The sequence below is a fragment of the Sorex fumeus genome, unplaced genomic scaffold (assembly GCF_029834395.1).
Source record: "Sorex fumeus unplaced genomic scaffold, SorFum_2.1 ptg000106l, whole genome shotgun sequence".
Classification (NCBI taxonomy): domain Eukaryota; kingdom Metazoa; phylum Chordata; class Mammalia; order Eulipotyphla; family Soricidae; genus Sorex; species Sorex fumeus.
Window position 1 is genome coordinate 1,271,157 of NW_026606163.1, and position 13,535 is coordinate 1,284,691.

Consider the following 13,535-nt stretch of genomic DNA (forward strand, 5'->3'; position numbering starts at 1 on the left):
TGGGGAGGGAAACTCAGCCTGTCCCCCTCCGAGTGGCCAGGGTGAAGACAGCCTGGAGCAGGTTCAGGACGTTCTATGTTGCTCTCTTCTGAGAGCTTTTTTAAGAGTCTGTGGATCTTGGCCATTGATGAGATTATATGGTGCCTAGAGTAGTTTGTCAACCATTGATTATGGTCTTTCAAGATTGGGTGGTTGCCAAGTAGGCAAACTCGGCACACATGGGCAGGGGTTCTGAGCGAATGCTAGTTCCTGGTCCTTTCTTTCATTTATTAGATACTATCAGGCCCATGTTCTAGGCCCAACCATGTTTCACTACATATGTAGCTACCAAATTTATAAAATTTGTAATTTACAAGTTATAGTTCCTCCTTCTTAGGCTTCAGGGCTAAAGACTGCATTTTAAAACCAAACTAAATTTCCTCTAACAATAATCTTTAACGGCAGGATTTTCAATCAGTATCTAGTGTCAGCACGAGAGGTCTAGTTTCTATTGCCCTAAATATGCTTCCCTATTCCTCTTACATGTACTGTGACTGTTTGATATCCCTGAATGGGAAGGGACATACTTTTAATATACCCATTTGCTAGAAAACAGAACCGTAAGTCACGGTCACGGTCATGGTCCACCCGTTGTTCATCGATTTTCTCGAGAGGGCCCAGTAACGTCTCCATAGTGAGATTTGTACTGTGTTTGGCATATCGAATACATCACGGGGAGCATGCCAGGCTTTGCCGTGTGGGCGAGATACTCTCAGTAGCTGGCCGGGCTGTGAATTAATATAGTTGAAGCCCCCCTTCTCATCCCTGAGGGGAGATAGCCTGGCATGCTCCAAGCTTTGCCTTTGATTTCCTAGGTCTTCTGATTTTCTCCTCAACAGAGTCCATTAAGAATTGCTAGGCTGAGGACGGGAAATAGCCCTACAACTAAGTAGAGTGAAGAAATAACACTTTCAATCTCCAGTGTTACCCAAATTTATTTTCCTATCTATCCTGGAAAACAAGAAGGCTAACCCAAGGTCTTTAATGAACATTTAGGTTACCACTGCAGTGACTTTGTTTTTTCCCAATATGGTGGCAAGACTTTAGCTTTCCTTTGTCAGGTACTGACTAAGAAGTCACGGCTGGCAGCTAAGGTCACTTGGCTAAAGTTACAGGTCCGTTATGGCTAGACCAGGGCAGAGGTAACTTCTACAGAGGTCTTTGTAGTCAGTGTGTGTAGAAGCCCTGCACCATATCTCATATCTCCACGCCAGCCTCCTGCTGAGACGAGATGTAAGAAAGACCAGGTCAAACAGTCATTAGACCAAAATATCTTTTTAAAAAACAATTTTTATTTCATTAAAGAACCGTGATTTACAAAGTTATTGAAACGTCTAATGTTCTAGCATCAATTTCCCATCACCAGTGACCCCAAGTTCCCTCCCACCCCCACAAGCTGCCACTTTACAGGCACATCAGAATGTTTGGTTGTTGTCATTTGTATCTCATGTTTTTAGTGTTGTTGACTCTGTTTTGTGTCTGTAGCTACCCACCCCTCCACATTACTGATGTATCTCAGGCCCTTGACCCCTGCTTGCCCATTACTTTCTGTCTTCATCTTCTTTATCTCTTTCCCCAGACCCCCACCGCTATTTCTTTCCTTCTCTGTTCTACACACATAGAATACTACCCTTCTGTAAAAAATGATAAATCATACAATTAGCTGCTACCTGGCAGGATCTGGAGAGTATCATGCTGAGTGAAATTAGGAGAGATGTTGGATTGGTTTGTCCTTCCTCCCTTGCCTCAGGGAGGTTAGGTTAGGTTATTGAGTTACCCTCATCACAAAGCCCCAAAGGCACTCCCATTCCTCTTTATTTATCTTTAACTTATTCTTTGTGTTCTGCTTCCCTCTCTGTTAATCACTATATCCCAAAATCAGACCCTGTGATTTGTAAAGTCAGATTCTTCTCAGGAGTCTGGATTTTGTATATGCAACTGAAATATTTGCTTTTTTCTTTCCCTTATGTCCTTTTCATAGTTTACTCTAGAGCAGTGTCCTTTTTGTATAGACACAGGAAGATAGTTAATGCTGTGCTTCTGGGAGTTAATTGACTCAGAACAATATTTATTCCTGGTCATCTGTCATATTTACTCGACTTAAGCCTCAGCTGTCCTTAGTTCTTAGCACCCCAAAAGTAGGGTTCCAGTGAGGGTCTTGGATGGACTCAGGGCAAGCCGTAAGCTACCCAAGCATTGAAAACGGACAAGCCATAAGCTATCCTGGGATCTAAAAGGGACAGGCCAACCACCATAAAATATAGTAAGTTAAGAGTATGGTCATGGACAAATTTTGTCATGACCCAAAAAGAAGGATCTGAATAAGGACCCTGCTAAGGTTAGGAAGACTAACTTGGCCTGAGGACTGTAGTCTGGGATATAAGAGAGATGTCTCCAGGAGAGCCACCCCATCCTTTAAACTTAATAATCTTACAGTGTTCAGTTTTTCTTTATTTCAACTCAGAAATATTTAATTACTCGAATTATAGGACATAAGTTGATCAAAAATAAACTTCTGTATAAAACAAAATGGGAATAGGAAGAACCATCACTTTGTTCAACATAGCAATTTTCCAATACTACAAACCTTAATAGTGATAGCACAGTGGGTAAGGCGTTTGCCTTGCATGCGGCTGACATGGCTGACCCGGGTTCTATTCCTCCGCCCCTCTCGGGGAGCCGGGAAAACTACTGAGAGTATCTCGCCTGCATGGCAAAGCCTGGCAAGCTACCCATAACATATTCAATATGCCAAAAATAGTAACAACATGTCTCACAATTTGTTGTGAGACATTACTGGTGCCCACTTGAGCAAACAGATGAACAACAGGAGTACAGTGCTACAGTGCTACGGTGTTCATACAAAATGACTAGAAATATTAAGAAGTAAATTTAAGATGACCATTTAAATGGAAATAGGCCAAGGAAAGGAGAAATATGCCCCTAGATGGTTTTCTGCCCTTGGGTGTATCTTCTTGCAAGATGAGATTTTGTCCTAGAAGAAGGTTCACCTGAGGGAAGGGCCTTACATATATAGAGTGTGGAATCACTACAAGTTGTATTGCTACCCCCAACTCTGGGGGCCTGGGTGAATAACGAAGGCTGTGAGATGGGGCACGAGGGAATGGGAATGAGGGCAGAGTGAGACTGGAATGAGGGACAGGGTGAAACTGGCATGTGGCATGCGGAGAGACTGGACTAGACACATAGGGAGAATGGAATGCATGGAGGAACATAGACTGTAATAAATGGCGATTAATCACCAACCATTTTGGCGGCCTTCTTTCTTCCCTCATGTGTTGGTATGCAGAGGCTGATTGGGATGGGGTAGTGACTTTTGACCCCCAAATGCACGTGGTGAGTGCCCTCACTCACAGAGAGAGAGACACACACAGAATGAACTCTCTCCTGTTGGAATATAAAGACATGTAGCAGGGGATTAACAAATACCCAAAGGTCACAGAAATTGAGAACTGGTCTTAGTCGTAAACTACCTTGGTGAGTGAAGAGGAGAGACACTGGAACAATGATCAGGGAAGTAGACATTCAGGTGAGGGGTTTGGTGCTAAACCGTGTCGTGCACGAAATGCTACTATTTATTAACAGCATAGTAAACCACTGTGCCTAAAATAAAATCAAAACAAAATTCCCTTGACTATCTACCATTCTCAAAAGTCTAAAATTGATACCAGAAAGATAGCACGGCACTTCAGGTATTTTCCTTGCACATAGCCCATCTGGATTTGATCTTGGCACCACATATAGGCCCCAGACACTGCCCAGGAGTAATCCCTGAGCACAGGTGGGTGTGTGGCCCCAAACAAAGCAAAACAAAAACCCCTCCAAAAATTAAAATTGATGACCCTTAACAACCGAATAAAAAGCCGAATTGGGAGACAATCAGAGTGTTTATTTGGGCATTAAAAGGGCACCATATAAACTCATTAACGGCTATGATCCAGAGACTCACAAAAAAATCTCGAAAATTGCAACAAGTGGCAGAGATGCATTTAACTCAAGCTGTATCATTCTATTTAAAATTTTGGAATTTCTGGAGTTACATCTCATACTCTATGCCACTGGTGTACCAACAGTAGCACAACATACGTGATGGGCTGTAGAGTAGAAGGCAACTGATCTTGATCTATCTATCTATCTATATACATATATATATACACACACATATATATGTACACATATATATGTATATACAAGGCTCAACATGTAACAACATGTCAGCAATTTCTTATACAAGGCTTAACAGCACCAAGATGAGATACAACAATCTTCATACATTTTCCTCTAAAAAACCCTCTTTGGATCATTTTTAGTGAATTACTCTTAACAAACAATAAAAATAAATTATTGAGGATCTGCCTTTGGGGCAGGCTTGGGTAGTAGTGGTAAAATTGAAAATAATGGTGATGATAAGGTGTAATGGTGGTGGAATTGGTTTGGTGTTAGAATATTGAATACAATAAATTATTGCAAACAACCTTATAAAAATTAAAAATAAGAAAAAAAGAGTTGTAGAGAGGCAGGAGTGATAATATAGCGGGTAGGGAATTTGCCTTGCATGTAACTGACCCAGTTTCGATCCCCACATCCTATATGGTCCCTATATGGCCCCCCAAGCACCGCCAGGAGTGATTCCTGAGTGCAAAGCCAAGAGTAAACCTGGAGCACCCCTGGGTGTGACCTCAAAACAAAAATAAATAAATGAAAGGGTTGTAGAGTTCATATTCAGATAGAGTCTGAAGAAGGCACAAAAGTGAATTTTTATAAGGGAAATAAATGCTCATATTCAGATAGAGTCTGAAGAAGGCATAAAAGTGAGTTTTTATAAGGGAAATAAATTTTATGAGGTAATAAATGATATGCTGATCAGGTGAAAGCATCAACATGGTCAGGAGGTAAAAGTAGATTAAAGTTCACTTTTTATCAGTCCTTTCAAACAGGATATTCTTTTTTTTATTTTTATTTTTTCTTTTTTTCTTTTTTTATTATTTTTAGTGAAACACCATGAGGTACAGTTGTAGATTTACAATTTTTTGTCCTTGGGTTTGATTATACAATGATCAAATACCCATCCCTCCACCAGTGCCCATTTTCCACCACCATGGATAATATCCCTCCCACCCCCATCCCCCCATCCCACCCTGCCTCTGTGGCAGGTCAATTCCTTGTGTCTCTCCCTCCTTTTGGGTGTTGTGGTCTGCAAAAGAGGCTTTGAGTGGCAAACATGTTCAGTCCATAGTCTACTTTCAACATGCATTTCCCCTCCTGGGAGGATCCTCCAAACACCCTTTATTTGGTGCTCCCTTCTCTACCTGAGCTGACCTTTCCCCTAGAATGCCTGGCTGGCCTCTAAGCTATGGAGTAATCCTCCTGGTGTTGATCTCAGCTATTCTTCGGTATTAATCTCATATTTTGTTTCTTTATATTCCCCAGATGAATGCAATCTTTCTATGAATGCAATCTTTCTTTCTCTTTCTGACTCATTTCGCTTAGCATGATACTTTCCATGTTGTACCACTTGTATATAAATTTCATGACTTCATCTTTTCTAACAGCTACATAGTACTCCATTGTGTAGATGTACCAAAGTTTCTTTAACCAGTCATCTGTTCTTGAGCATTCAGGTTTCTTCCAGTTTCTGGCTATTGTAAGAGTGCTGCAATGAACAAACAAGTGTAGATATCACTTTGACTATACATTTTTGCCTCTCTCAAACAGGATATTCTTGTTATTGTTTCTTCTTGGAATGTTGGTGGCCAGAGGCCTTACCCAGTTTAGGGAAGACAGACTGTAGAGTTGGTATATCTGCAGTGGCTTCTTGCAGCTCTGTCTTATTTCATTTCATTTCATTTATTTTGAGTTTGGGGTCACATAGTAGGGCTCAGGAACTACTCCCAGGGATCCATATGGTGCCATGATCAATCAGATTCTCACGGATGCAAAACAGAAGTATGAGCACCAGCCCTGTGAGTCATCTCCATTCTCCGGTAGCCCTCTTTTATGGGGGATCGGGTGTTCTATCAAATGGTACTCAAGAGGCCTTCGTGGTCCTCTTGGAAATTCTCCAGCAACCATGCAGGACATCCAGTGTAAGAGACCGTGGATGTGGTGCTTGCTGCTGGCTGTGGTGTGGGATGACCTAGGCCCCTGCACTTGTACTTGGGCCCTCCAGAGCTCCACCTTTAGAGTCTCGGGGCCACTTGGTGCCTGGGATCAAGCTGGGATCAACCATCTAAACCCTATACTAGATCTTTGGTTTCTACAGCCCTGTTTTAAAATGATTCCAGTTATATTACTCACCACACCTTCCAGGTACTTTAGAAAGGTAGGGGGATCCCTTCACTAGCACTGAACAAAGCCAAACACAAGTTGTCATTTCTTTTGTGTTTCTTTGGTTTTGGAGCTCTTCCTGGGTTACTCCTGGAAGTAAGCTAAGGGGTTGCTCCTGGTGGTTCTGAGGATCAAACTGGGATCAGCCCTTGCGAGGAAAGAGTCTTATTATCTTCTCTGGCTAGCTGACATTTCTTTCAATGTTCATATTATAGACGCACATATGTATACATATGGTCACCTCCTGGTCCCCAGGGAAAGGATCATTTTTATTTCTAGATTTCACAGTCGTTCCTCCTGTCTTCAATATACACTTACCCACAGTTAACTGACTGAAACAACCGAGGACGATGAGATGAACTTTAGAGTCAGGAGTAAACCCTGAGCACTTCCAGGTGTGGTGAGAAAGAGAAAGTAGAGAGAGCAAAAGGAGAGATGATGCTAACTCAAGAATAGAGAAAAGAGAAGGGTGTGAGTGAGAGAGGAATAGGGAGGGAGAGAGAGGAGGGAGGAAGAGGGAAAGAAAAGAAAGAGGATGGGGGAGAGACTGTGAGAGCGAGAGAGAAGTATAAAAGGTTAACTCCAGATGAAAGTGCTTCCACCTCTGCTCGACTCACCTTGGTCACCAGTGCTCATGGAAATGCCTGGTCTAGGTCAGGTCAGTTCCATTATCAGCATGGAAGCTCTGGGTCCATCACTTTTCTCTCACAGAAAAGAATTTCAGGAGGAGGTTAAATGTGAAGCATGATAGTTTTTATTGAAACTTATCTAGAAAGATGTGAGGGTAAAGATAGAGAGAAGTACACGTTCTAAAGAAAATGGGCTTCTCCAGATTGGAAATAAACAAAGAGACAACTTAGTCAGGCATGTGCTCTAGGGCTTGAAGTATAAACTCCCGTTGACTTTTAAACTTGTAAGTTTGTCCCCTTAAATGCCACCATTAGTGCTCTCCCATCTCCTAAGCACTCCCATATTGTTTGCACATTATTTACAGTAGACAAGATAAGAAAACAACTGTGTCTATAACAGAGGAATGACTTTTGAACAATATAGATGAAGATCTAGGGTCTCATGTGAGGTAAAATAAGCCAGATAGAAAGAGACAAATACTGTTTGATGCCACTTACAAATGGAATCAGAAACAGCCAACCTCATAGAAATGGAACCTACAATGGTGGTTTCTAAGGGGTTGAAGATTGGGGAGACTTTTTTAGGGGAACAAACTTGCAACTCATAACTAAGTTTATTCTAGAGATCTAGTGCATAGTTTAGTGATTAAAGACAATATTGTTTTATAAATCTCAAAGTTGTGAAGAGTTAATAGTTCTCAACATAAAAATGATACTTTTGTAGAGGAATAGAGCTATGCTGGCAGTCACATTAATAATATTTCAATGTATTAAGCCAGGGTGCTGTAAACCTAAATGTACACAGTCTTACATGTCAAGCACATTAAATTTTGTTTGTTTGGTTTTGAACCACACCAGACTTGTGATGAGGGATCACTCTTGGTGAGATCAGGGGACCATATGTCGTGCTGGCGATCAAACTCGGGTTGGCTGCCTGCAAGATAAGCACCCTGCCCACTCTACAGTCTCTCTAGCTCCACAATTTTTGTAAAGTCAATTTTAATAAAAACACTGTGATTTGCAAGGTTATCCATTATACCAAGTACTGTTCCTTTGTCACTCTGCTTGCTGATGGCAGGGAATTTCTTGGACCTTGAGCACTTGATAAAGAAACAAAGAGAACTGAGGAGGAAAACCACTGCCCGTGGTGTTCCTCTTCTAGTAGCTGGTGGGGGTCATCCCCAGGGCATGCGTGGCATTTCTGCTGTGCCTGGCATAGAAGGCGAGCTGGAGGAGGTGGGTACAGAGGACAGGCAATGCACTGTGCCTCAGAAGAGCCTTCACTCAACTGTTTTCAGGTGCAGCATAAGGATGTGATGTGGGGTAAAAGTGAAGTGGAGTATGAAAGGGCCCGTGTCACCTGACATGACACACACTGCAACTTGAGCTTCACCCAGTGTTGATAAAGACATGCTGATCGAAAAAAGCCAAAACCTAACTCTAGTGCATTTGAAAAAAAAAAAAGCCAAATGAGAGCCATGAATTAAACTGATCTTTCCTTCTCTCTTCACCAACCTCAGGTTAGAAGTAGCCATAGAAAGAATCATGGAAGCAGAAACTATTTTCCTTTTTGTTGTAGGCAGACTGGTAAGAGAATTTGGGAATGTGCTTTGGGCGAATAATACATTTTAAAATGAAGAGATCATCTAGCCCTGAAGGAACCCATGGACAGGAAGACCTCTTTGAAATACAAACCCTGAGCTCTTTGAAGAAGAGAAACTGAGACACTATCCAGATGGAGAAATCCAAGGCTCCATCCAGAGAAGGGTGGAGCCCTCAGAAAAGGGGCAGCTACAGAGGAATCTGTGAGATTAAAAAGAGACTGTTGGCAGTTCAAAGGCCGCGATTTCCAGATGATTAACAGTGCAAGGTTTTCCTGTGACAACACTGGGGTTGGCCGCCTGCAAGATAAGCACCCTACTCATTGTACTATTGCTCTAGCTCCAACATTTTTTAAAAATAAATTTTTATTAAATGCACCGTGATCTACAAAGTTGTTCATTATACAGTTGTTTCAAATATTTAGTGTTTCATCACCACCAGTGTGACCTTTCTCCACAAATATCCCTAGTTTCTCCCCCAATCTTTCCCCTTAGGCATATAACAAATTTACATTATATTGCTTATTCCAAATAAAAAAACTTAAGAGATGGCAAATAGAATGATCAGAAAATAAAACAGTAAGAGCTAATTTGTGATTACTGTATGAATTTGACCTATGTAAATACAAGAATCAAAACCATTTAATACAATGTAATAAAATGCCTATTCTCATTTCCATGTGTCTGTTTCCAACTATGGAATCTACAGTATCACTGTATCACTATATTACTGTCCTCCCGTTGTTTATTGATTTGCTCAAGCAGGTGCCAGTAATGTCTCCATTCGTCTCTGATACATGCTAGTGTAGCCCGATGGCATATTGGGGGCTCTTTCAGGGTCAGGGGAATGAGGACCATCATTGCTACTGTTTTCATCATATGGAGTATGCCACGGGTAGCTTGCCAGTCTCTTCTATGGGGGTAGGATACTCTCAGTAGCTTGCCGGGCTCTCTGAGAGGGCTGGAGGCTTTTGGGGTAGCCTCTAATCACCTTTACAGGTGTTCCCAGTCAGGCATGTTTGCAGGAAGGATACTTTCAGTAGCTCACTGGGTTCTCTGAGAGCAAAAACTAAATAATTAAAGGTCTAGCATCCGTGGCTGCACGCTTCTGGGAGCTTGGTTTTATAGTCTCTGAATCTTGGCCATTGGTGGGATTACACAGCAGTTGGTGGGTGCCACTGTCTAGTTACTGGAAGATGGGGCATCTGGGTGGAGGAGGCCCAGTTCTGATCTGAGTAGGCTTGGAGATCTCAGCCCCGGGTCCTATACACCTGGGTTCCCCTACCAGTTCCTTCATGCATGAGGCTCAGCTGAGCGTGTGGAGAGTGGTCTCAGCATGGCTGTGACTGGGTCCTGGAGGTCTTCAGTTGCCAGGGCTCTGCTCGGAGCGGGAGGGAAACTCAACCCGCCCCCCTCCAAGGGGCCCTGGTGATGACAGCCAGGTGCGGGGGCAGGAGACTCTGCATTGTTCTCTTCCGGGAGGTTGGTTTTATAGTCTCTGGATCTTAACCGTTGGTGGGATTACAGGGAAGTTGGTGAGCACAATTGTCTAGCTACTGGAATCTAAAGTATAAAGGCCCTCCCGTTGATCGTCGATTTGCTCGAGTGGGCCCAGTCGATTTGCTCGAGCGGACCCAGTAACGTCTCCACTGGAGACTCTGTTGTTACTGTGTCTGGCATATCGAATACTCTCGGTAGCTTGCCGTTAGCTTGCCATGTATAAAGTAAAATGTAATGTATATTACATTACATTTTACTTTATACATGGATCTCACTATGGTAATCATCTCTCACCTGTCATTAATAAAATCTTTCATGTAATTCTGTGTTAATCTATTTTGGAGTTCGCATGGAATATGTAAAGCCTACATATGTAAATTTTCCCCTACACTTTATGTAAACACTGTAGTTTACAAAGTTGTTCATGTTGGTTCGTTACAGGCATTGAACATTCCAACACAATATCATCACCATTATACTTTTCCTCCACCACTGTCTCCAATTTTCCCAACCACCCCTTAAGCCTGTCCCCATAGCAGGCCCTCAACGATTTATTTTATATTGCTTTTTATCAATAATTTGCTAACAATGATAACAAATATTTCTTTAGCAGAAAATTAGTATAAATTGTTGTATCTCACCATGGAGACATTAAATCCTTGTATGAGAGATTATTAAGATGTTGTTTCAGCTTAAGTCTTTTATATTTATGTTTTATTAATTGAGATTGATTGCCTTCTATGTTACATCCCATCCAATCTGGTGGGCTCCTACTGGTTTATCTGTGTTGTGGAGTTTGAGATGTCATTCGCATTCACGGCTATTCACTCCAGGAAGTCCGGAATTTTTAATAGGCTGGTGCAGCTGGAGTTATATTTTTAACTGGGTGGTGACTTTAGGGTGTGTAAGTGACTTCTGGGACTTATGGAAGTACAGGAAGTGGGGCAGAAGTAGCCCATCCTGACTCTGAGAAAGCCTGGAAGATCTCAGTCACAAAACCCGCATGCCTGAGTTTTTCAGCAGACTAATTTCTCTATGAGGTTGAGTCCCAAGACAATGGAGTCCCGTAGGGAGCATGGTGGCTATTTTGAAATGTGGGAGCAAGTGCGGGCCAGGATTCTGTTTGAGTGGGTCAGCCCAGGACCCACCCCTCTTCCAGGGTACCATGGACATCTCAATCATGTGTGAGTGTCTGGAAAAAATATCTTTTGTGTCTTGTTGTTCTCTTGAGATTTATTTATGAATCTCTGGAGCATGGTCTTACACGAGCTTACCTCTTGTTTTAGCTAATTGTTTTACCTACTTGTTTTAGTTTTACCATTTACATTTAAATTTGTCACGTAGGTAAGCTATGATTATTGTTTGAATTTATTGCTTTCAAAATATGCACCCAGAATAATATGCGTGGAATCTGTTATAAATTTTAATGTTACTGAGAATTAATTGGACACACTTGTCTGACTTCCTTTAAATAAAGCTGAGTTAAAAAAAAGTCTATGAAATTACACAGCTTATTAGGGGTTGAAATGTACTTGAGAGCAGAAATGTTATCTCTCAGTTTCTTAAGTTTCTGACCAGTTTTTTTTTATTTTAATTGAATCACTGTGAGCTACAGTTACAAAGCTTTCACGTTTGTGTTTCGGTCATACAATGATCGAATATCCATCTCTCCACCAGTGCACATTTTCCACCACCACTGTCCCCAGTATTCCCCCTGCCCATCCCAACCCCCTCGCCCCCTGCGCCTCTATGGCAATTTCTCCCACACTCTCTACTTTTCAGCATTATGGTTTGCTTGAATTTTTCCACTACCATTCAAGCCTGCCTTGCCAGGGGCAGATGCAGATACTTTATTATCTATTGCAGATACTTTACTATCTATTGCTTACTATGAATAACACGAGAGGTCACATGACCACAAAAGCAACCACACACCTCTGGAATTCTAAAATTGTAAATGGTTGGGTCCAGAGACATCTCTGTAGGGAGCTAATACATTTTGAGATTCATTTGGGAGTCTCTGAATCAAGACTGTTGATGCACTGAGATGGCGCCTGGAGGCAGATTGTGGGCATGACAGCCAGGATCCCAAGCGGGCAGGGAGACTTGGAGGGACAGCCCGTCTCAGCTACTGCCATGTGGCCTGGAGTCTTAGTCCTGGAATCCGCATACCTGGGTTTTGCTTCTGGAAACTCGTGGCCACAGGGGTTTCATCTGGAGCGGGCAGAGAGGGCAAGTCTGTTCTGTCTGAAGTGCCCCAGTAGAATTGGCTCAGTAAGAGGTCCGGAAAGATCTCCGGTGATCTGTTGCCTGACCAGTTCTTTCTGTAGTCTAAGAGACCATGTCATGTAGGGTTTGGTCAGTCCAGGCTAGGGACCTATAAAAGGAAATAGATATCTCTTAAAAGAAAAATACAGGGAAATTAGAAATATAGAGGAAACAAAACAAAAATTAAGCTGACAAAGGTATAAAAAGAATTAAGAATAATAAGAGAAATATAGGAGATCTAAATATCACAGTCAAATACTATTTTCCTTTGGAAGCATCAAGATTACACAAAAATACTGTAGGCTATATATCTCAGCACACAAGTCTCAACCTTTAACAACATGCTACTAATCTCTAATAGAAGGGCTTAATGGCTCCTGGGTGAAATACAACAATCTTCACACATTTTTCTCTAAGAAAACTTTTTTGGATCATTTTTAGTGGATTATTCATAACAAGAAATACAAAACAAATTACTTCGGTTCTGCTTTGGGGGCAGGGTTTGGAGTTTGGGATGGAAACACTTGAAATATGTCTATGGGAAGGTGTAATGGTGGTGAAATTCATGTTCAAATATTATATTCACGGTATATATATCACGGTACTCCTGTTGTTCATCAATTTTGCTCGAGCGGGCCCAGTAACATCTCCATCATGAGACTTGTTGTTACTGTGTTTGGCATATCGAGTACGTCACGGGTAGCTTGCCAGGCTCTGCCGTGCGGGGTTCAAATATTATATGTAATCAATTATTGTGAACAACTTTATAAAAATAAAATTTAAAATACTGTAGGACCTCAATATATGGATTACGTTTTTATGCTAATAATTTTCTTAGGTAATTAATTTTAAGTAAAATAGTAAATATAGAGAATAAGGTTCAGGATACTGTCATTTATTATTTTTTTTGTTTTTGTCTTTTGTTCTTATCTTTTCCATTCACATTTTAACTCATTTACGACACCAATATAATAATATAAAGTTCCTAAGTTTAAAAATTACAAAGACAATAGTGGAAAAGAAAAATTACATCTCGTTCCTTTGAATTTACATTTCAAACCATCTCTATATAAATCAAGACAAAGTGAATCTTCTAGCAAAGTGAAGTTTCTGTCTGCACAGTTCATTTTGACAAATCAGTTTTATGTTC